Source organism: Taudactylus pleione, unplaced genomic scaffold, assembly GCF_031769625.1.
Source record: "Taudactylus pleione unplaced genomic scaffold, aTauple2 ptg000053l, whole genome shotgun sequence".
NCBI lineage: Eukaryota > Metazoa > Chordata > Amphibia > Anura > Myobatrachidae > Taudactylus > Taudactylus pleione.
This window is the reverse complement of record NW_028284455.1, coordinates 8251165-8277055: the sequence shown is the minus strand read 5'-3', so window position 1 is coordinate 8277055 and position 25891 is coordinate 8251165. Positions and strand designations below refer to the sequence as shown.

General features: G+C 41.2%; 1 protein-coding gene across 1 annotated transcript in view; it reads right to left on the bottom strand.

Moving 5' to 3' along the window:
• Positions 1-25891, bottom strand: part of ADARB2 (adenosine deaminase RNA specific B2 (inactive)) — a 639738-nt gene that overhangs the window by 187896 nt on the left and 425951 nt on the right. The window lies entirely within an intron of this gene.

Genomic DNA, 25891 nt, shown 5'->3' with positions numbered 1-25891 from the left:
CACAAAGATTAGGAGAAAGTACAAACTCTACACAAAAGGGGCCATGATTGGAATTGAGCCAATGTACCGAAGCACTATGAGGCCACAATGCTCTCTACTGTGCCACTGTTTTGTCCCATTGGTGAATTGTTTTATACTTGGCAAAAATTCAAGCTGGGTACACTAATGCCCTCATAAAAAATACATATCTTTTTTTATTGGGCGAGGTACATTAAATTCAAGATGTTGTGAGTGTGAAAGTAGATGCGTCCCTAAATCCTGGAGATGAAAAAATATTTTAAATGATTATTTTTAATCCTAAATGTATCACTCCTTATAGTCATTAATGGCAAAATAGACATTAAACCACATTGTCATTATAAAGTAAACCATTGCTGATTCACAGACAAAGTCTGGGTCTTGGATAGAAGAAAAGGATAAGAATCTGTCATATAAACGGACACATTTCCCCCTGTGTTATCTGATCCATCAGATGATTTAATGTTTCCATTATACAGTCAGAACCACAGGTCTTCATAATCAGAAGATGCAGTTTGGGAATACATTGGCTTAGGTCCTATTTGTGCGATAAGACTTCATGTAACACCTCAGTGCTGTTTACTGTTAGGGATCTTTGAACCAAATCAAAAATAAGTGTTTTGTGACCACCGCCGATTGCTCTCGGAGAGCACAGAGCATAGAGCGCTGCTCCTGACTGGTAAATACCATGGAGTGAGGCACAGTGGTATAACTTAACTCCTTATTAGCAAGCACATTGGAGATTTTACCAGTGTACTGTACAAATACTTCTGAGCTTAGTGCAGCTTTGATTTATGTGAGGTACTGCAAAATAAACATGGAAAAGCTGTTTAAAGTAAAGCTGGTTACACATTGTGCGTCCGTGGGACAGTCACCTGTGCGATCTGCTCTTCCATGTAGGAACATTTATTAAAACAACAAGAACAATAACAATTTATGGCTAGAAAATAAGTATCTACTGTATCCACCATAAATGTATAATGTAATTTAAGTTACACACATTTTATGTGTCCCTTTAATAAGTACAGAATATTCTACAGCTGAATACATGAATGTTAAATGACCCATTCACACCTATTTGTTTATTGTACATGAGTTCATAAAAAGTGCACTCAAATAAAAAATAGTAAATCATTTAGAACACGGCACAACCTATTTCCCATGCATTAATGAGTGCTGTCAGTACAATAGATTGTATTGGTTAACAGTGCAACACATGAGACCATAGACAATGCACCTAAAATCATCACCAAAACACGTTAAAAGTGACAGTATTAACCTTTTTTCTATCACATATAAATGAACAAGCCCTCAGACATGATCTGAGATTAGGGGGTAAATTTACTAAAGTGAGAGTTTTTAGAAGTGGAGATGTTGCCCACAGCAACCAATCAGATTCTACTTAACATTTAACTAGCACCTTCTAGAAGATAATAGCTAGGATCTGATTGGTTGCTATGGGCAACATGTATACTTCTAAAAACTCTCACCTTAGTAAATTTACCCCTAGGAATGAGAAAAAATACTGTGCTTCAGAATTTCAAGAATTTTTGCGCAAATCATTTAGGGGTCAATCCTATTAGCCAGCAACGGCTGCACTTTACTGCAGCCCGGATTCGCTGAATTTTGCTCACAGCCCCGTAGTGCTCTGAGCAAAGTTCAGCAAATCTGGGCTCAGAGAAGGCCGCGAAGGGTGCGAGGTGCCAGTCCGTTGCCGCCCTTTTAACGCCATTGCAACAGCATCTCGCACCCTTTGCACATAATAGGTTTGACCCCTTAGTATGGGTGTCACATATCAATTAGTGATCCCTGCGTTTTAAATTTGTTCCTACTATATTATTTTGTTACATTTATTTAAAATTGCTACATTTAAAAAAAATATTCATTACAGTTCCAACAAATTTAACAGATTCATATGCTATATTATAAGTTTCCTTTTCAACAACAAGAATATATTAAATTAGACTAAATATGATTATTATCAATATTAAGAATATTTCAGGAAATTAAACCTCAGCAGTGTCTCTCATATCTGTCTGATATCAAATCGGGTGAGTTCAGGGTTCCGAGGTCAAACTGCCTTAATTCAGAGTTCTGAGACCAAAATGTGTTTTTCTGCATGTCTAGCACCTGTGCTTTAAATCAAATTATTTTGGCTGATTACCCCTTGAATTTTGATCAGTTTAGAGACCTGCATTTGTACAATTCTACCTTGTAGGTTTCTTGCACTAAATGTGCACACCATTTTAATTTCCAGTTTACATTTGCTTAAAATTAGGAAAAATGACCAAAAAAATAATAATAATAATAAAAAATAAAATCCCAAAGCATTGTGATTTCAAGGTTTCATTCACTATAAAACATTGCTTTTACTTTTATGCTCACTAGAGGGCACCATTGGTCACACATGCACAGCTATTTCTTTGCATTGTTGAATTTGAAAGAGTGTCTCAGTATTCTTTCTGCAGAAAGTCTATTTGAATAATTACTGGCTTCATAAGGAGTTGAATACTAGTAACAAATGAGGAAATGCAACTCTAGTGAATTTGCACAGTATGTCTCAAGCCGAAATCTATGGGAGGGTTCACAGAAAGGCAACAATGCAGACCTGCGCTCTGTAAAATATATACTGCTTAACTACTGCCAGTTTCTCCATTCCTCTATTTCTCCAGCCTTCTTCACTCTGCTGAGCAGGATTATTATATGTAATGTTAAGCAGGTAATTATGAAAGATCATTCAGTGTAATGACACAACAGAAGTTCAGGAAAACAGCAGAAGTGGTTGTTTGACCGAGTCTGTCTAATTCCTGGAATTGCAAAACCTCTACTCCCTCCCTCCTGGGGTTTCTATTTTTTAAAAACATCACTGTCAAATTTATAAATTTTATTTTTCAGATCATAATTTCTGTTACCTGTCTCTGCATAACCACTAGTTTTGTAATTCATTAACTTCATTATTTTAAATAATGCATATGGATAAATAATTTAGAGAGAATTTTTTCAAGCTTCATATACTTACTGTAACTTGTTTTTTACATCAACGCGATTAAAGCAGCATGCAAATTGTGCTGCAGGGCTTGCACTCTATTTAGTAAATCTGGACTAAAAGGAATAAAACAGGCTGCCTCCTCCTTGAGAAGGTACTAAGGATGAAATCATATGATATGTTCTCTAATAAAGATTGGGATAACTGGAGGTGCTTTTAATCCAGAGAGAAATCCAATTGCCTAAGATTTTGAGACCAGTCATAAGATGCTCCTATATAACAGGAGATGTGTTTCTAACAGGACATATATTTTATTGTTCTAGTTTATCAGGAGAAAAATGTGATTTCTTTGTTTGCCAGAAGGTATAATATCTCGTCTTAGCATATCGGCTGCAGCCACCATCTGTGGATCCAACAGACATGAAGTCTTCTCTTTGCTTTTGAAAGAAAATATTTAATGTGTCATATATTGTAATAAAAGAAAGAATCAATTTCCATGAGTCTTCCGGTTCATTAAGAATTTGATGGCCTTTTACAATCCTGCTATATACTGTTATATATTTGTATTTGTTTGTGGGTGTAGCAGGTAATAGAATTCTATTACAAGGGCCTGGAAAGTACAGCGCGCGACAATGGAAAGGGCAGAGCCATTTAACCCCATCTGCTGCCTTTCTGCCAATACAATAATTTTTGAGCATCATCTGTTTTTGACATCATGACTGTCAAAAACAGCAACTAGGTTTTATGTTGGGAGAATGGAGCATTGTTTTTTGGGGTTTTTTTTAATACAGGAATTTTCATTGAAATTTTACATTTTATAAGAAAGAACTTTGCTTATCTAAAAAGGGTCAGCATAAGAACAAGGGGGTCCGAAGTAATACTGGATCACTGTAGAGCGATAATTGTCAGTCAAATATGTAATGCATTACAGGAGATGCACAATAAAGTGGAGAAGTTAATAGTATATTAACATTCTGGGTAACAGGACAAAAAACAAACCCCGGAGCCCCAACACTCATCTTAAATAAGAATAAAGGTTAAAAGTTAGAAAACTATTAACTAGATACAATATTAATATTTCTTAGGGGGCCATTCAGACCCGCTCGCGAGCGCAGGACGCTCGCAAGCGGGTCGATGTTCCCCCACTGCGCATGCGCGAGGGAGCTCCGTCGTGCGCATGCGCGAGACCCGGCGAGCGACGGGCTCTCCATCGCTTCGGGTCTCGCACCAAAGGGGGCGTGCTGTCGATGTTGATTGACAGCACGCCCCCTTTGGTGGGCGTGCCGGGGGCGTGCCTGCCAGACGGAGACGTTCCCATGGGAACGCCTACCGACTGAAGCCGGCCCCACTGACATCACTAGTGATGTCAGTGGGAGTGATTTTGGCTCTGATAGAGCCAAAATCACTCCTGGGCTTGCGGCAGCGAGACCCTACCGCAGGTAGCATTCCCGCTAGGCTTTTAGCGGGGCGCGGCACCCTGCCCTCCTTCTGGAGGGCAAAAAGCACCCTGCCCTCCAGGAGGAGGGCAAAAAGCGCCCTGCCCTCACAGCCTGCGGGAGCCGTTCTCACCCGCGGGACGAAGTGTCCCGCGGGTGGAGAAACATGCGGTGACCCGGTCACCGCCGGAGAATAGACGCCAGGCGCATGCGCCCGGCATCTATTCTCCCTGTCTGCTGGGCTTGGGGGCTGCCTGGCGTGTCCGTAAGTGCCAGGCACGCCCCCAAGAGTGATGAAAAGGGGACGCGTCTTATAGACACGCCCCCTTTTCCGATGACCACGCTCCCTTCTCGGGCGCTCGCGCGCCTTCGGCGCGCGCACGGACATGCCCTCTCTAGCTCCGGCGCCCTGCCTCCCGCCGGAGCTAGAGGGAACACTATGCAGGGTCTCCGTCGCAAGCCCGATGGTCGTGATGGTCAAGACCATCGCAACCATCATCATGGACGCTCGCATATGCTGTGGGTTGTCACCCACAGCTATGCGAGCGGCCAGGAGGCCGCTCCATTTTCATGGAGGAGGGCACTGATTCAGAGCGAGCGCTTTGGTCAGAGCGTTCGGCTCTGAATCAGGCCCTTACTTCGGATGACTGAGGCAGGCAGATTTGCTGCCATATATGTATACAAAACAGACTTTTGCTATCAACGCTAACAATAATATACTGCAGAACTGTGTGTATCTAGCAAATGAAAGCATGGGCCGTTTGTTCATATTTTGATCAAAACATTTAAGCTTGCAGCCCAAGATACAGCAGGTAGACGAGCTGCTATTTCTTTGGGGCTGTGCTATGTTACTGCGTAGTTGCTAGGCATCCTTTGGGCTAAGTTCACAGAACAAGTCTAGAAGGACATACTTACAGACCCCAACACTTGTATCCAATACACATAATAATAGGAATTGTAGTGTACTAAACAGTCCTTAGATAGTCACAAACGGGAACATTGACAGCACCAAGAAAATATTTCCAGGGACAAATCACTGTAAATTAGGGACAGTTGACAACTAGACAATCCAAACTCTGTGGACCATTAAACACTGTCTATTAACAGCAAAGCAGTCCACTTTGTGTTACTGCCTGACTACTGTGTGATGGATGAAGATAGCGCAATACCCCTAGCCTGATAGTTATAACAAATCATTCCTTACTGTAGTTGGAAGACATTTGATATTACTCCCTCATAAAGGCGCACACTGTGTAGATGAGCATGTTCCAGGCTGGATACTAACAATTACACCTGGATTATTGGTAAGCCCTTTTCTGCACTTTGTCTATTCAGCTCTGTGTTCACATAATCCTAGAGTATAATGGCATAATAGCAATGGAGGAGCTGGAACTAACATACAGAACACACAGATTTTATAGACACCTATTACCATTAATCCTGAGATGCAGTAATAGTTTGACATTTAGGAATAAAAAGACAGAAGCCCCAGGCTATTTAAAATACAATTTGACCTCTTTTACAAGCTAAGGATACAAGTCAATATTTTCACCATAATATCTATTTACCAGCGTAGAGAATGCCGGCTGACGGAATCCTGACACTGGAAGCCTGACCTGGTACTAAAGATAGGCGTCTAAATCCCGATGCCTATCTTTGGCCAGATGCCGAAATCTCGATGGCCGGCATCCTGAACAAAGGTAAGCGGGGGGAGGGAAGGTTAGGTTTAGGCACCCACGAGGGACTTAGGGTTAGGCACCCCCCTGGGGAGGGTTAGGGTTAGGCTAGGGGGAGGGGGGGTTTGGATTAGGCACCACCGGGGGAGGTTAGAGTTAAGCACTCCCCCAGGAGGGTTAGGTTTAGGGTGCAGGGAGGAGGGGTGAGGCTTAGGCACCACTAAGAGAAGGGAGGGTTAGGGTGCTTACCTGCCCCAGTCGGGATCTTCATGCTTCGGCCATGTGGCCTTAAATATGTGGGCAAAACTAAAAGAAACCTTAAATTCAGAATACAGGAGCACGTCAGAAATATAAAGAACAAAATTGAGAGCCATTCTGTGTCCAGACATTTTAAGTCACATCATAATGCTAATCCTGAAAAACTACTGTTTAGAGGTATTGAACAGGTTAAATTGGGTCCAAGAGGTGGCGATCTAGCTAATAGGCTGTCCCAAAGAGAGATGTTTTGGATCTTTGAGCTGAATACCCTATTACCTCAGGGTCTTAATGATAGCTATGAAATTGCACCCTTTTTTTGAATTTTTTATTGTTCTGTGATATTTTTAGATTATTATTATGCTGCATTTTATGGTTTCTTTTAAACATATACTGTGGATTTTATGGTTATATGATTCTCAAGTACCGTCCAGCCTTATACTTTTAATCATCCTCTTAGTATTGATGCATATTTTAGATCCTTTTTTATTATCAATATAAAGTATTTGTAGTCCCTGATTTTTTTAAATTTTTATTAATTTTAAGGGGCAATTTTTTACTCATATTGTATTTTATCTATGTTATATGGTCTTCTTATCATTCATATTATTTAATAACACAGTCGATTTTATATGTCGATTCTCAGATACATAATGAGAAACCAACAAAATGGCCACTATATGTCTCATTATAGGGCTACTGCCACCAACAAAATGGCCGCTGATCATTTTATTTTTTGAAGGAACCAATAAAATAGCCGCCGCTGTCTGTGTGTGCATTGACAGCGGTGGTTATGTTTGTTATATGGTCCCGCTATGCAGAGTTCATCCCCTACATAAAAGATCTCTGTACCATCTCAGTGTGTCAGCGCAATCGTGTCAGGCACTGTCTATTGGCCGCCACGATCTGCGCATGCGCGAGGCATGCCGCGTGGCATCTTGGGAGTTGTAGTATATCATGCATGGCATCACACAAGATGGCCGTGGGCAACTGCGCATGCGCAGAACGGCGCTAGACACCATTTTTGGCGCTATTCAGTACCTTATTAGGTACAGTATAAAAAGGGCAACCCAAGTGGTCCACCAGAACCCCTGAGGAAGTCTATCCAGACGAAATGCGTTGGGACCCCTGTTCCAGCCCCTCTCCATACTGCTGATTATTCACAGATAAGCACTCCATTATCTTATTTATATGTTTTTTTTACCTTTTGTGTACCCTGTATCCCTATGTACTAAGTGTCATTAAAAACCCCTTTTTTGATGTAACTTCTCTGAGTAAGGGTCATTCTCTGCTTATTTAAAGCTGACCTACTCCATCTATATACGAACCATTGGGGCTATTATGGGATATTAGATACATAGTACTTTATGCAGTGATTCAAGTGACATTCTGGTACGCATTCTTGTTTACTTATCACACCACTTTACTTGGACGTAAAATACTACACTATGGGGGTAATTCAGACCCACTCGCAAGCGGCAGTGCGCTCACAAGTGGGTCGATGTTCCCCACTGCGCATGCAAACGATGGAGGGAGCTCCGTCGTGCGCATGCGCGAGACCTGGACTGCGACAGCCAAGCTGTCGCTCCGGGTCTCGCACCAAAGGGGGCGTGCTGTCGATGTTGATTGACAGCACGCCCCCTTTGGTGGGCGTGCCGGGGGCGTGGCGGCCAGACGGAGGCGTTCCCATGGGAACGCCTACCGTCTGAAGCCGGCCCCACTGACATCACTAGTGATGTCAGTGGGAGTGATTTTGGCTCTGATAGAGCCAAAATCATTCCAGGGCTTGTGGCTGGGAGACCCTACCGCAGGGTCTCCATCGCAAGTCCGATGGTCGCGATGGTCAAGACCATCGCGACCATCTTTTTGGACGCTCGTATATGCTGTGGGTGGTGACCCACAGCTATACGAGCGTCCAGGAGGACGCTCCATTTTAATGGAGGAGGGCCCTGATTCATAGGGAGCGCTCTGGTCAGAGCGTCAAGCTCTGAATCAGGCCCTATATGTGTGTATTTTTTGTTCGATGCGAGCCGATCTTATTTAAGGTTCCTGGTTACCTTGCAGTTCTGAGTGTACCCCACCATATGAGGTCCCAGCAAAAGAACCACATATAAGCGATAAAGTTTTATTTTCTGGTACGCACATTTATATTTGAGCATGTGCTAAAACCGTTTTGAAATTACTACACTATTAGGCGCATGTTCTTTCCAAACCTCATATATATATATATATATATATATATATTTATTTACACACACACATACACACATATATATATACGGCAACAGTGGCAGCGGCACTCCCCCAATAAACACTAGTAGTATCAGGTTTGTAGAAACCTACAGGGTTTACTTCAACATTTCAATCAAATAGATTTTCATTATTTGATTGAAACGTTGAAGTAAACCCTGTAGGTTTCTACAAACCTGATTCTACTTGTGTTTATTGGGGTATTGCTGCTGCCACTGTTGCCGTTTGTATTCCATTCCTGTGGAGGGCACCCATTTTTATTGGATAGAGGAGAAGTGTCATGCCTTTGTATACAGTATGTACTGGCATAAAAAGATGATTTCAAGTTCTGTGCAATCAGGATAACAGCAGCATCTCTTGAACACTTAAAATGGAATTAAAAGCTCTTAATTGCATCATTGGCCATGTGTTGTATATGCATCTGTTCCAGCCATACAACTGTACAGAATAATTAATTGCGCCATTATATGTTGCTACAATGTAATTCAGAAGGGATTGCTGTCAGATGACTAAGACCAAGCTACGTAATGCTTTGATGGACAAACACAATAGACGACATTTTATTGCTTTGTTGGCCATTGGCCACCAACCTCCTTATGTGTGTATATGCTGATTCTTATTTCCACACATTTGCTGTACGAAATGCTGCTCCCTCTCCCAGTTATCCTGCTGTTATACCCAGTCTTCCTCATTTCTACAGGAGCAAAATATAGCAAAGTCCACTCAACGCATCGCATTCCACACAATTCTTTCTGATAACCCAGGGCGAAATTATAATAAAAAAATATTTAAAAAATAATAATTTTCAGTTCAGTCACATGGACCATAGGGAATGACAAGCATATATGTATGAGCAAGGTACTGGCCATAACTTATATATTCTAAAACTTGATTTAGGAAAGAAAATACATTTTTACCAATGTTTATTGTGCATTTTCCTAAATGGGTAGGATGCAATATATGCCTTAGAAACTTAAAGGAGAATGTTTCACAGATTTGTAAGTGCCTTACTGTATGTAGCACCCTTTTACCCAGTGGTATCTGTGTGCAGGCACCTTCAAATTGGATTACAGTACTAGATCACTCACAGGGCTGCAACCCAACCAATAGTGAATCAGAGCAAATACAGTTTTACAGGACTAAACCAAACTGCAACCAATCAGATCACTGTAAATGTGCAAGGATACAGCAATGTATTTCCAATAAGATCATTGGAAAGTTTACAACACAAGACTCAATCTAACTGTCAGCCACAATAGAGAAGACAACCAATAATATACAGTATATGTTACAGTGTCTTGTTTGACAGCAGGTTCATGCATCTGACTTGTTCATCATCATAGTTGCATCTGCAAGTACTGTTCTTTGTTGTCTGTGGAGGATATTCAATATAACCCCAGTTTAATCAGTAATATGCCTCAGTATCCTGGACAATTCACACAAAGACAGGACAGTTTTGTTCTACTGCAGAACACAAATCTCATGGTTATCCAGTTTGCTACATCCATCCTGTCTCCTTTGTGAGCTCTCCAGGAATAGATTCCTAGTACTAAAGTGTGGGTTTTTAGAAGTTGAGTTGTTGCCCATAGCAACCAATCAGATTCTACAGTACTTATCATTTATCTAGAACGTCTAGAAGATAATAGCTAGATTCTGATTGGTTGCTATGAGCAACAACTTCACTTCTAAAAACTTACACTTTAATAAATGTATCTCCTAGTGCAGTGGTTCTCAAACTCAGTCCTCGGGTCCCCCCACACAGGTCATGTTTTCCAGGTCACCCAGCAGGTGCACAGGTGTATTCATTACTCACTGACACAGATTAAAAAATCCGCAGATGGAGCTAATTATTTCACTTGTGATTCTGTGAGGAGACCTGGAAAACATGCACTGTTTGGGGTCCTGAGGACCGAGTTTGAAAACCTGTGTCCTAGTGTGTTGCGAGCTCTGTTGGGTGTATCTCAGCAAAGGTGTGGCTGGCCAGGAAATGTGGCCACTACAGCATGTACACCTTTGCAACAATTGTTGCGATTTGTGATTTGCAATATATTTGTGTTACAATTTTTGGATGTTAAGCTGGGTATACACTGAAAGATATATTGGGCGATCAATTGATCGGCCAACATATCTGCTGCCCGTCGGCGGGTGTGTACCCACGATATATCTGTGAATGACGTCGTTCACAGACATATTGCATTGGCTGTGCTGCACAGCCGATGGACAGATATATCTGCAGACATATCTGTCTATCGACAAGTGTGTACGGGCGGTCTGCAGACCTCCCGTACACATGCAGCGGCAGCCGCGGGGAGGGGCTGGCCAGCGGGACCCAACCCCTCCTACACACTGAACACAGTTGATGGTTGTTAAGTGTGTATGAACAACCATCATCTGCAGATATATCTGCAGATCACTTGAACTGCAGATATATTTGTTTCGTGTGTACCCAGCCTTACATAGTATATGATGATAACGAATAGCTGCTACTTTATTGCCTTTTAGATGTTTATGCATTCAATATTTTTATGTAATATTAATTTTCATAAGTTATTAAATATTGTTTTCATTCTATCACTCTGACCTTTTTATATATGTGTTTGGATTGGATTCATATCAGCGCAGTCATTTGCAATAGTTGTTCCAAGTCAGTGGGTGATAGGGAAAATATAAAACTATTATGTGAATATTGACCAGTATTATTAAAAGTAGCTCTCTGTACTGTACAAGCAAAGGTGGAAAACAAACTCTCTTTGCATTTACCTTTTTATTAAAGCCACAACACTTTTGCAGCTTGTGTATAACACTTACACTGTTCATGGACATATTTCTGAATACTTGCCTGGAACAGTGGGAGGTACTGTACTGTAAGTATTACCAAGCACAACTAAGGTCATTTTTGACACCCTTTACTTTTTTTTTTTTTTTACCCAATTTAACTTCCATGGTCCCATTTTTCTAATTTGCTCCAGGAACATTAATTAATGCATGTGCTCTCTAGCTGTTGAAATTATGTTTGTGTTGAGTGAGATGGATTAATATTAGAAGAAGATTAGGAAAAACAATCTGTAAGCTGGTCAAAGCCAGAGAGGGTCACCTTGGTGTTTCCTAAATGAAAAACGACACGTCAGAATGATATCAATATTCTTCATTGAGGGATAATAAAAAGCTCCCTGTCTTATTTAACAAGTGCTGCAACTGACTTTAGAGATATACTTTAGCCAGCGGGCTGATAGTACTGTACACCTTCTTTTTTTGGTACAGGCCACATGAGAATTTGGAAGTAATAACAGTATTTAATCAATTACAATAGTTTGTGAAATAACTAGGGACTAAATACATATCCATGATTATGATCAAGAAACCCATAATACTCTCTATATAGGTGGTCCAATGGCACAGTGGTTAGCACTGCCGCCTCAGTGCAGGAATCAAGGGGTCCTGGGTGCTCTGTTTTTTCTCACAGTCCAAAAAGAAATTAGACAGGTGTGAATAGTTACATATTCTCTGGGCAGTATTGTGTAATATGATCGGTACAATCTAAATAACCGATTATAATATATCTGGGCCATTTCTGATAAAGGGTTACCATGTGATTGTCATTACCACTGGAAGATATATTACTGCATCTATAGACTTGGCTAATCTTCATCTCCTTGGCTTGGGGTGTAGTTACACTGATCTATATTATATTCTGTCACTCTATCAGTTCCATCCTGTTTGAGTACTGAGTACATTATTAAGCAATGAATACTTTTTACAAACAGTCTATCATCGAAACTTTCATCATCCTCTTCACCACTACTCTTTGCGATACAATTTCATATATTATAAAACTTAAAATACCTTTCAGTGTTACACTGAGTTTCCACTGCAATATTATAAAAAAAAAATGTAGAATGTGATGGCGTTTTTCTAACACTATTATTACTTGGATTATCTTTATCTTTTAAAGCACTCATATCATGATTAACAATACAGAGGTAAAGAATGAATTGTGACGTGAGGTGAGGTCAATGCTGGAGAGGCACACATGTATAAATACAGTTTTTATATCAAAACTCTGGAGAATGACAGGGAGTATGATAGGGGTGGGAGTATGACAGGAGCGGCTCTGCCTCCCCTGCATACCCTGACCGAACATCCCTGAACAGAATGTTGCAGGGCCCTGCTTACTAGAGCTTACAACCTAAAGGAGACAAGGAAATTAAATATAAGTTAGAGGTGTTTGTTTTGTGGAGTGAACCAGCGGCATATCCGTATATATATATATATATATAACCAACATAAATAATGTAAGCTGCTAGATCTTCTTGTATGAGCCAAGTCACACAGCTAGCTTCTATGCAAGCACAGGAAAGAAATGCACTCATGTGCAAATATTGTTGAAGGATGTAACAAAGTAGGCAGACTGTTGCAGAAAAAGAGTAATGGGGTCAATCCAATTAGGTGCGAATTGCGAGGTGCGAGGTGCTGTTTTCGCTTCGAATCTGCATAACGAATTAATTTTGCAATCCAATTAGCAACTCGCACTGAACCAGTCAGAGTGAATTTGCATTTTTCAATTCGCACCTCCCTGAGGGTGTGAAATGGAAAGGAACATCTGTATTTTAAGGTTGAAATGTCGGGATACCGCGCTGAACCCCTTGAACACCCTCCCCTAATGACTAATTAGCCAATTAGCTTAATTAGTCCACTAATTACATGTTGAAAAAAGGCCTCAAATTATAACAAAATCAACTTTTTCATTAGTTTAGGCACCCCAAATGTAATTGCAGTATTTTTTAATTGAAAAATAATTATTTATTTTAATATTTTTTTACAATTTTTCAAATAGCCCTCAAAGTACCCCAAAATTTTTAGTATTTTTCATTTAATTTGTTTGAGATAATTTTTGTAATAATTTCTTTGCATTTAGAAAAAAAAAATCTGAAATTTGACACCATTAAAAATCTACAGTACAGGGATGTATTTATAATGGGTGCAGGGTGTGCACATGGGCCCCTGGGTCTGGGGGAGGCCCACACAACACACCCTGCACTCCTATGTTTTAATACTAACCCCCCCAAAGTCCTGCATTGTGCCGTAGCGCTGGACAAAACACCTGAAAAATGTCCACCGCAGCCATTTTTCTGGCCTTTTGTGCATGCGCACTAGGGAAATCACCGGGACAATGGCGGCTGTGCCATTTTCCCAGTGACCTGCGCATGCGCAGTAGACTCTTGGCACAGACTAGTGCCCAGAGTTTACTGCTGCAGTGATGTTCTCAATGCAGATTTCCTGCCCTCCTGACCGATGGTCTCGCAAGTGATACGATGGCTGTATCCTTGGACGCAGCAGTGGGTAACACAAGCATGGGGTCTATTTACACCAGATGGCTTCTTGCTATTTCACACACAACAGTTTTGTCCAGACAGAAACAAAAAGTAATTTTTTTTCCTGTGGATCCGTCCCTTTCACACACAATGGCTTTGTGCAGTGTGTAATGTTATTGCCGTGTGTTTGAATCTGTTTTCAATCTTGAAAACTGAAACCGTGGATGACAGCCATCCTAGTCAATGGTTATCACGGCTGTAACATGTTGACCGTGCCGTGTTTGTCCCGTGTTTGTGCGGTGTTTGTGCATGTGTGGAAGCCTTAATGTATTTGTAACTTCCATTGAAGTTAAACAACGGTTAGCAGCGTACAACTCTGAATCAGGCCTTTGCTCTAACAGAAGGACCTAACAAAACAATAGGCAGCAAAAAGATCTACACAGTAGAAATGCAAAGACAGATACAGGCATACAGTGTCAAAGCAACTTTAAAGAAATAAATATATGGTATACAATCGGGAAGCCGGCTGCCTTAATACCGTCAGCCGGCTTCCCGACTGTCATATCCCGGCGAGGGTGAAATGCCGGGCATCTAGATGTAGACGACTGACATTTCCCCGATGCTGAGAGACAGGCGCCCGGCATCCCGATCGAAGGGATGCCGGGCGCCGCGAGCGGAAAGCCGTGGGGGGGGGAAGGTTAGGTTTAGGGCTCCCGGGGGGGATTTAGGGTGAGGCACCCCCCGGGAGGGTTAGGCTAGGGGAAGGGAGGGTTAGGGTTAGGCACCCCCGGGGAACTTAGGTTTAGGCAGCGGCTGGCGGTATCTCATACCGATTACAAATATACACACACACAAGTATACTATACAGAAATTTCTGTATATTGAATGCTACTAACATTTTTACTTGTATTTTCTAAGTAAAAAAATGTAACTGAGTAACAATGTATGTTTGGCTACATAAAAGTGTCAATTCAGATCCAAACACAAATGTTTATTCTATTCTTCCTTCTCAAGTCTGGAATAATACTATGAATCACCCAGTGTTTTTAATAATGGAAAACAAGATTATAGGAATTTCAGGGGATTAACTGAACTTCTAAATATTCAGAAAACAGCACAAGGAGGGAATAAATTAATGAAAGCCAATGCTTATTTGCTTTTAAATTAATGCATTAAGGCATCAATGTCTCATGACATTTTGCAATATTTTGTCCTAATGTGATTCAAGGGCTTGTTATGTGCTGTATAATATTAAACTTATTATTTATTTACTCCACATAAAAATGCAGTTCAGGACATGTGATATTTTACTATAGGGATACATTTTTAAAAAAAAAATAACATTTGTCTCATTGAGCTAAGAAAAGTGTATTTATTATTATTATTATTATTATTATTAATAATAATAATAATAATAATACATTTAGTTTTCCACAACTACATTATTTAGTAAGTGACTAATACTGACACATTTTAGGGCATAAGAGCATGTATGGCTCCAAAAGTTAGTGGTTTGTTCAAAATCACATGCCCCAAAATCTGATTGGCAGATGATTGCGGTTAGCCAATATTTATCAGCTGCCAACTCCACAAACACACTTGCATGTGATCCAGTTACCAGACCTAAAGTAAGTGGCCATATACAGTCAGGTGCATAAATATTGGGACATTGACATAATTTTCACATTTTGGCCTCTATTCACCACCACAATGGCTTTGAAATGAAACAAACAAGATGTGCTTTAACTGCATACTTTCAGATTTAATTTGAGGGTAATTACATCCAAATCAGGTGAACGGTGTAGGAATTACAATGGTTTCTGTATGTGCCTCCCACTTTTTAAGGGGCCAAAAGTAATGGGACTATCAACTCAAAAGCTATTTCATGGACAGGTGTGGGCTATTCCCTCATTATTTCATTATCAATTAAGCAGGTAAAAGGTCTGGAGTTGATTATAGTTGTGACATTTGCATTTGGAATCATTTGCTGTTGACTCTCAATATGAGATCCAAAGAGCTGTCACTATCAGTGAAGCAAGCCATCATTAGACTGAAATATCAAAACAAACCCATCATAGAGATAGCAAAAACATTAGGTGTGGCCAAATCAACTGTTTGGAACATTCTTAAAAAGAAGAAATGCACCGGAGAGCTCAGCAACACCAAAAGATCACGGAAAACAACTGTGGTGGATGACAGAATAATTATTTCCCTGGTGAAGAAAAACCCCTTCACAACAGTTGGCCAAATCAAGAACACTCTCCAGGAGGTAGGTGTATATGTGTCAAAGTCAACAATCAAGAGAAGACTTCACAGGAGTGAATATAGAGGGTTCACCACAAGATGTAAACCATTGGTGATCCACAAAAACAGGAAGACCAGATTAGAGTTTGCCAAACAACATCTAAAAAAGCCACTACAGTTCTGGAACAACATCCTATGGACAGATGAGACAAAGATCAACTTGTACCAGAGTGATGGGAAGAGAAGAGTATGGAGAAGGAAAGGAACTGCTCATGATGCAAAACATACTACCTCATCAGTGAAGCATGGTGGTGATAGTGTCATGGCGTGGGCATGTATGGCTGCCAATGGAACTGGTTCCCTTGTATTTATTGATGATGTGACTGCTGACAAAAGCAGCAGAATGAATTCTGAAGTGTTTCGGGCAATATTATATGCTCATATTCAGTCAAATGCTTCAGAACTCATTGGACAGCGCTTCACAGTGCAGATGGACAATGACCCGAAGCATACTGCAAGAGCAACCAAAGAGTTTTTTAAGGCTAAAAAGTGGAATGTTATGCAATGGCCAAGTCAATCCCCTGACCTGAATCCGATTGAGCATGCATTTCACTTGATGAAGACAAAACTGAAGGGAAAATGCCCCAAGAACAAGCAGGAACTGAAGACATTTGCAGTAGAGGCCTGGCAGAGCATCACCAGGGATGAAACCCAGCGTCTGGTGATGTCTATGCGTTCCAGACTTCAGGCTGTAATTGCCTGCAAAGGATTTGCAACAAAGCATTAAAAAGTGAAAGTTAGATTTAGGATTGTTTAGTTTGTCCCATTACTTTTGGCCCCTTAAAAAGTGGGAGGCACATATACAAACCATTGTAATTCCTACACTGTTCACCTGTTTTTAATGTAATTACCCTCAAATTAAATCTGAAAGTCTGCAGTTAAAGCACATCTTGTTTGTTTCATTTCAAAGCCATTGTGGTGGTGAATAGAGGCCAAAATATGAAAATTCTGTCAATGTCCCAATATTTATGCACCTGACTGTATATTGGCCCCTCGTGATCAAAAATATGGTGTATCAAAATTTCCTAAAAAGACATGAATTTTTTTCCAGTCTAAAGAAGATTATCTGTCCTAAAAGCCTTGAGCAAATACAATTTTTCTTGCCCGTTTATTAAACTAGCCCTGGATCCCAGCAATTGTCATCTATTGTGCTGTTATCTGAAGTAAAGAAAAATTACTTATGGCATTGCATGGAATGAATGTCATTTGCTACAAACACAATAAAATCAGGAAAAAATTTAATATTCCCTTCTATTTGATGCTATGTTTGCTTAATCATCACTGCCTTTTTCTACTTAATGATGGTGATAAAAGAGTATTTAACAAGCTTTATCCTAGCTCAAAGGATAACTAGTGCTTTTTGTCTAAGACAGTGCCATTTTGGAGAATTTGCTAATAAAAATCAAAAGTTAGATCACAAAAAATATAGCAGGCTATAGGTTACATTTCCTAGTTTGCATCCTAACTTAGCCTCAATTTATATGTATTTTTTTCTTAAATCTATTTAAGATTGCAGACACAACTGCTGCCAAGGAAGGCTGCAACTTCATCCAACTCAGAATCAGGCCCTACGAGAAGGGAGTATCCCGCCCCCATCAACAGACCCCTTCTACATTAGGGTTGCTTCCACAAATTTCCTTGGCTGGTTTTCTAGCCCAATCCGCCCCTACCACCATTGGAACATCAGGTACATCGGAAAAACATTGCAGCTTTCCATTTCACAGCGGCGTCAGGCACCAGGGAGGTGGTTGGGGGGAGTTTAATATCCCATTTCCCAGTGGCTGCTAATTTCAGCAGCCACCGGGTGAGGGGTCCTGTTGTGCTGACCAATCAGCAGTGATCAGCAGCACAGCAGACACTGGAGGAGGGTGCAGGCAAGGTTAGGTCTAGAACTACGTGCTTTTCCGGGCCTCTGACGTCACAACCACATGATTGGCAACAAAAGGCGGAGGGGCAAGGTTCAAAACGGGGGGCCAAAAGTGTCCCCTAGCGGGCTCACTTCGCTTCCCGCACTTCAGGCACAGTGGCTTCGCTCGCCACAGGTTTATAGTCCCCCTCTATGCCCACGTGGTTAGTAACACAGGTAGCTGCCCGGCCCTGCTGTAGTGGTCACGTGGTGGTGATATCAGAGGTCCTTTCTTCAACTTGGATCTAGCAACAACCGTGCAGGCAAACAGAGGGACCGGATTCTCTTCCTGCAACTGCACATGCTGTTTATCTGACTGGCCGAAATACTGCCACCAGATCAGATAAAGCACTGCCTGGTGTGGTCGGAAAAATGTGACTATGCCAGGCAAGTGGTTACTGCAATGGAGGTTCCTCCGGTAATTGATGTTACAATCAAACGTTTGGTGTTACTTTTTAAACTCTGCAGGTTTTGCACTTTAAGATATCAGCTGCGAATTGTTTTGTACTGCTACAATATAACATGCTGGTATTTAATAGACCCACAAAGCAAGCTCTTACTACATGGAACTAGAGGTTGAATATGTGCATGGAAATATAAATCACTGGTATTAGCATTCACGTTTTAAACATCTAAACACTTAATATATAAACACATAGTTTTATTGAAAGAGTCACTTTGCTATCCTAGCCTTGGCTTCATAAAATAGCACATGTTGCAAAAATATTGACTATTTGGGATAAAAATGGCAGTCAAGCAATTACAAAAACACCCATGACTACATGTGTATATTACTAAATATACCACCCAACAGTACAAATGGCTAAAACATGTAACTTCAGATATGTTACAAATTCAATGAGACTTAATTTTTCTTTCATTTGTAGAAATGGGATGTTGTCAGCATCCAAATAGTCAGGATGCTGAAGGTCACAATATAGCCAGCGGTTAAGGTAAGGGTTAGGCTGCAGGAGGGGAAGATTAGGATTAGGCTGCAGGAGGGGAAGATTAGGATTAGGCTGCGGGGTGGGAGGGTTAGGATTAGGCTGTGGGGCAGGAGGGTTAGGGTAGAAATCTGTTGGGATTCTGACTGTCAGGTTGCCGCTGTGGTAGTATGACCGTCGGCATCCTGGGTGTCGGGATCCCATCCCCAACCATAGACAAATAAACAAACCTCTACAAACTATTAGATACAAATTAACATAAAGCTAAAAAGATACTATAGAGAGAAGAAATGCCACAAAACACTAGAACACTTAATAATTTACAAGTTGGGACCATGTGTATGTGCCAATGGATCCGTGGCTGAACCTGTGAGAGTGAGCCCAGATGAAAAATATGCTTTTGATGCACATCCTCCAACCCACCCCAAGTTCATAATATGTCACACAGCAGTGGGTAACAGGGAGAGACAGAGGGTGACAGGGAGAGGTAGTTGGTGACATGGAGAGGCAGTGGGTGCAAGGGGTACAAGCACACAGTCTTGCATGGTGCAGGAAAGGGGAGATGTACCTTGGTGGGGGCAGGAACACATTGGTCTCTGCTCTGTCTGAGAGAGGGGGCTCCCTGTGCTTTCCTCAATTTGGCCCTTGGTCAGGCAGGCTCTAACAGCATCAGTCTTACCGGCATGAGCTGCCTCTAATTCATAGACAGCTGTGAATCAGAAATAATTCACAGTTGTCTGTGAATTAGAGGCAGTACGTGGCTATGATCATCGGTGCTGATAGGTGACAGGACTCCCCTATCAGTCCAGCTCAGATGGCAAACTGATGCGGCTGCACACAAGAGGTCAGGCCCGCTCTAAGGTAAGGGGCAGGTTCCTCAAGCAGTGGGGCCTACCAAAATCCCACGCTTGGCCAGTCATTTGAAAGTGCTCAAAAATGGTCGGGTGGGCCAGGGAAAAACGCATTGCTGATCTGGGCAACAGTGGGCCCCTTTGCCCCCAGGAGCCATTTTGCGGATCACCTGCTGCAGTGCTGGTAGTTCCACCCCTGCAATGGATGGGTTTCTTTATACAAATATAGACAAATCAGACTAAAAAGAGGGACAAGACTGGGAAAAAAACAGAAGGGGATTTGACAACAGAAGTGGGACTATACCCTGTTGGAAGGTATGGGAAGGGCTTAAGGTCAAAGTGAGCCTGATTTGGAATCCCACAAATGACTGGCCATCCAGCAATCAGAAATTCATATGAACATCTTCCTGTATTGTGAGTCAACTGTATTTATGTGACCACACTAGCCACAGCCCTCTGATTTTGAGAGCAGCCGTCCTATCTATTATCTGCACTTACACCAACCCCATTCTTGGTGCAGGAGATCCAACTGGAATTGGACAGATCGCTACATACTGTACAATCATCTGTAAATAGACTACAATTCTGTCTATATGCCCTACAACATTCACCGCTTCTCCACCCCACTGCCACCCAGCAACGCCCATGCGGCCATAAATGAGGAGCGACTGAGATGCGTATGGCTCTGAATCCCTCATAAATGAACTAATTTATTCTGACTGCAAGGCATGTGCAGTTTGCTTAAAATGTCGAGATCGATTGCATTCACAATCGCATAGAGCTCCGATTAAGGCCCAGTGTATTCTGCATTTGCCTATAAATGGCCATTGAATTTTTTATTAGGAATAACTGAATTTCACGGTCTTATAAAGCATTAGCCTTACAGAAAAACAGAATTATAACATGAAATGCTTGATTGTAAATTAAGCACAGAACTTTCAATATTTTAAACATATATTAGAATGTTTCCATTCTTTAGTGCCTAATATATAGTATTTATACCTGCAAAAGTGACTGTATATATAGAGATTGAAGGAAGCACAAATTATGGAGTACAGTTATTGGCTCTTATTTCTAGCAGGTTAAACAGGGTATTTATAAAATATATGGTATTGGCATGCTTACTGTATTCTCTTAGAGAATAATAATTAGTGTCAGTTTGAGTCACAATCATGTTTTCTATAAACTTCATTTATTTTGGTGAATTTTCTATCTTATTCCAAATTTTCAGGTGGGCAGAAGTTTAATCAGGCAAATCACAGGAGTTTTTGCTTTCAACTGTAATGCTGCATACACACGTAACGATTTTGTTAATTAACGATTTTCGTCCAGTTTTTCCCTTGAAAATTTTTTAACAATTTTTTTCAACGATGAATGAAAAATTTTCCTTCCGTTAAGTTGGACAGTCTGAAATGGACGATGAACTACAAACTACAAACTACAAATGGGAGTGCACTTGAATGATTGAACAATTTTTTGAACGACTGAACGATAACGACGTCGTTATCGTTAAATCGTTCAAAAAATCGATGTGTGTATGCACCTTCAAAGACTTAGGTGCAGAAGACAGTACCATCTTTCTCTTACTATCTTATCACCCATCTCGTCTGACTGTTATGGCACAGTTACAGTTAAATCTAAATTTAGAATCCAAATGGGTTCCTCTGGCACACATTGGTTTCCGCCACCATCTTTTACACTCAAGTTCTTAATTAAAAACTGCTTGTAAATCAAACTCTAAATCACGTCTGCATATTACGAGCTGATGAAATGAGATCTTATGCCCTCTTTTTACTCATCAACATTCAAAGCATTTAGCAAGCCCACATGTACACTGACACATCAGTAAATACTTAGTACAGTGATCATTTCTTAAGAGTGATTTTTATGAACTTTAAACGTAGAATTAAAAAGATGGAAATGTTCTGCTCTTGGACTATAAATAACAGAACAAATAGCCGATTATGTGCCTGTATATGGGGAAACAAGATTTACTACTTTATGCTAATACAAGTATCTGTTACACTAATGTTGGGGATCATGAGTGTACAAATGAATCCAGTCCGCCCACTGATTTTACACAAGCAGCCACAACTGTCGGCATCAGTATCTGCACATGCACCAGCCCCATGCTAGGTGCAAGAGATCCGTCAGAAACAGTCTTTCCTTCCCCTGACACTCACACAAATGCTTTGTGGTTCCATGTGATCACTTTGGCTCTGTCCAGTTTCTGCCCTGAAACGCCCTAATAGAACTTACAACCACTCTGACCTCTTTTGCTATGCTACCAATGGTTAAAAACTCATCTCACAGTGATTAATCACAAATGCTTATTGCAGCAATGTTTTCAATCCAGAGCATACTGTGTCCAGTGGTGGGAGTAAAGTAGTACGGGCCGGTACAGCATACTATTAAGACATTAGTAGCCAATTCACTGTACCTCTACCGCATTACAGCTGTGCTGCTGAGCGAGTCACTGCAGCGAGACAGATCCCAGGCCATGAGTGACCTGGGGCAGCCCAACAGTTCCCGTAGCATGTGGACTCGCCCCTGTGACATGAGGCCACACCCCCTGATGCACACACAGTGTACCAGTAAGACAGAATATGTACTTGCACCACTGACTGTATCCTTTGTACTGTAGGGTAAGAAATTGAACTCTAGAGCACATTGTACAACACAGTTTCCCAAGTGGGGGTATAGATGGGTGAGCTCTAGAATGTAAACCACTATCCTATGAATTTAGCTAGCCAATACCCCTTCACACACCAAAAACAATTATGCAATGCTGAGTTTGAGTACAATTACGTAAAAGATCACAGCCATAAAATAAGGTCATTCTCATATAATAATAATAATAATAATAATAATTATTAAAAGAAACTTGCTAGTAAATGGGCAGGAACAATGCAATGTATGTATTTACACCAGCCGTAAGTCGCTCGCAAACTACAGGCTATTAAATGCATATATATGTGCCAATCTGTTTACAATTACATAGTCTATATAAAAATGCTCCTTTCTTCCTGCATTTTGCCACTCAAGGTGCAAGCAGGTGCATGCATCAGAGTCATGCCAAATGAGCACATGTGTATCTGTGCTAGCAAACTGGTGTAAATCCGGCTAATCATAACTACTAATGTGTAGCAATAGGTCATGGCATAATTGGTTTGGGCTATAACAAATACACTAAATTAACCCGCTAAAATGTTTACAATGTTCTGACTGTCATACTGTGTGTGTATATGTATATATATATATATATATATATATATATATATATACATCTGCACACTATAAGTATTTAAGTCTGTTTTTTTCTCCCCAAATTTCTCCTACTTAGCTGTCACTTATCCTCAGTAGTCACAGGTGATATAATCTGCATCATCTTGTCCTAAATACTGCAGCTAATATACAGAACTGTAATTTACAAAAGAGGGGCAGTTTATCCTAGTTTGTCCCTAATAGCCTGAGTGTTCTGGATTCTCAAATTATCTGTTGCCCAGACATGGACATCACAGAACCAGGTTCATTTCAGTGCTAGTACTGTAGATAGATAGATAGATAGATAGATAGATAGATAGATAGATAGATAGATAGATAGATATCCTTTTTTACTGTGGCTCCAGTCACGCTAAATAGCCTCAACTAGGAGCTACAGAACTGCATTGCTGGTTGTGCAACATTTGTACATTTGTGTGAGGGGCGGATTCTGAGTTGAGAGCAAAAAAAATGTAACTTTGTATCTGGAACAAACTATGGGCCGTATTCAAGTAGAAGTGAAAAGCCCAGATCCGCGAAAAAGTATCGCTGATTGCGTCTTTTCACCTATCGGAAACTTTTCTCCGTATTCAATTCCATCCGCTTCTCGCATATGCGGAAAGTCAATGCAATGTAATAGGCGAAAAAGATTTGCCTCTGAATAGCAGGAGAAAAGAAGTGCACATTTTTTATTTTGGGGTGCAAAGGTGGGGAAACCACTCAGAATCCTTGGGACAGCCCCCAAAGGACAACTGCATCAAAAAATTCCAGGAATAAACGTAAGAACACCCCAAAAAAGTACTTTGAATTTGGGGGTGAAAAAGCACAAAGTGGGGGGACAAGGTCTCAATCTAGCGAAAAAAGTTTCTGGGGGTGCTGTAAGAAGGGGTGAAGTGTTTTTGGGATTGCAGGTGCTTTTATGAGGGACATTATAAGATGCTTGCACCCATTTTCAGGTACCCAAATTTACCAGGACTACTTATTTACTCCAAAAATACTGCTTTATTACATTCTTCACCACTTGTGCAAAGACGCTAATTAGAGGCAATTGTGCGAACTTAAGTACCCCAAACAGTTTTATTAGGACTAATCGGGCACTACAGGTTGATTTCCCAGATTCTGATACCACTTTTCGCCTGTTCTGACTTCGCGTCTCGCCATTTTCACGTCTTTTGGAATAGCGGGTACGCGCACGATAAGTTTCGGCGGCTAGAATACGCGATGTAGTGGAAAAGTCTGGCATGCAAAACTTTATCGCATTGCGAATCTAATTGAATACCGCCCTATTTTGCAATGCAAAGGGTGCAAATTTATATAATTTTTGCATGTGGGGTAAATACTAGAGATGAGCGGGTTCGGATCTAAGAGATCCTAACCCATCCGAACTAAGGGAATCCGAGTCGGATCCAAGCGGGGTCTGATGTTCCCGGCGAATCGGATCTCTTAAATCAAGGCAAAACCATAGAGATGAAATCTCGCGGCTCGCGAGCTTTCATCTCTATATATAAGGGACGCGGCAGGCGCCATTTCACTCCGGCTGTGGAGACTGAACAGGGAGGGTGGGTAGTGTAGGGCTAGGGAGAGGTGATGTGCTGTTCTGTCTGCTGTGTCCTGTTCTGTCTGCTGTGTCCTGGGCTGGTGCTGATGATCCATTCTGGGCTGGTGTTGTGCTGTGCTGTCTGCTGTGTCCATCTGGGCTGTTGCTGATCCATCTGGGCTGGTGCTGTCTGCTGCATCCATCTGGGCCCAAGTTCTGGACCCAAATAAAGTGTATTTTTTTGTGTAATATATTTTGTCTGTGTGCGTGTTAGGCTTAACCGCACAAAATACAGCAAGTCAGCAACGCAAGGTAGTGCTGCCCGACTCCAATCGTCATCAATCTGTTCTCTGGGCCCAAAGTTCTGGAGCAGAAAAAAAAAATTGTCTTTTTTTTCTAATAATTGTCTGTGCGTGTTAGGCTTAGCCGCACAAGATCTATCAAGTCGGCAACACAAGCTAGTGCTGCCCGACTCCAGTCGTCATCAATCTGTGCTCTGGGCCCAAGTTCTGGAGCTGAAATTTTTTTAAAAAAATCTTGTCTTTTGTCTATTTATTTTCTGTGAGTGTGTGCGTGTTAGGCTTAGCCACACAAGATACAGCAACGCAACCTAGTGCTGCCCGACTCCAGTCGTCACCAATACGTACTCTGGGCCCAAGTTCTGGACCCGAGAAAAAAAAAAATAGTGTCTTTTGTATATTTTTTTTCTGTGTGCGCACGACTGCACGTTTGTGAATTTTGTAACCGCACCTTGGCTACACTATTGGTGCTTATTACACTGCTTCAAGACCGCAGAAAATATGGAGGGCTGTCACATGACAGGAGAGCAAGGCCAAGAACCACATGTTGTAGCTGCCGCCAGCAGTCATCATGATAATGCAAGGCCGTCAACTTCCTTGTCCAGTATGAAGGCACGTGCCTTCAATCCTCAAGGGTATCCCAACCATCACCTTTGCACAGTCCTCAACTCTATTAATAATTATATCAATCAGTTTTGAGCCAGCAAGCTGGATGCAACCTTTTGGCCCTTTAACTAGATGAAAAAAAAAATCAATATTGTGAGCTGTGAGGTAACCAAAATTGACTGGAAAAAAGTGGAATAAATGTTATTGAGGTTATTAATACTGTAGGAACAAAAAAAGGCACATTTTATGT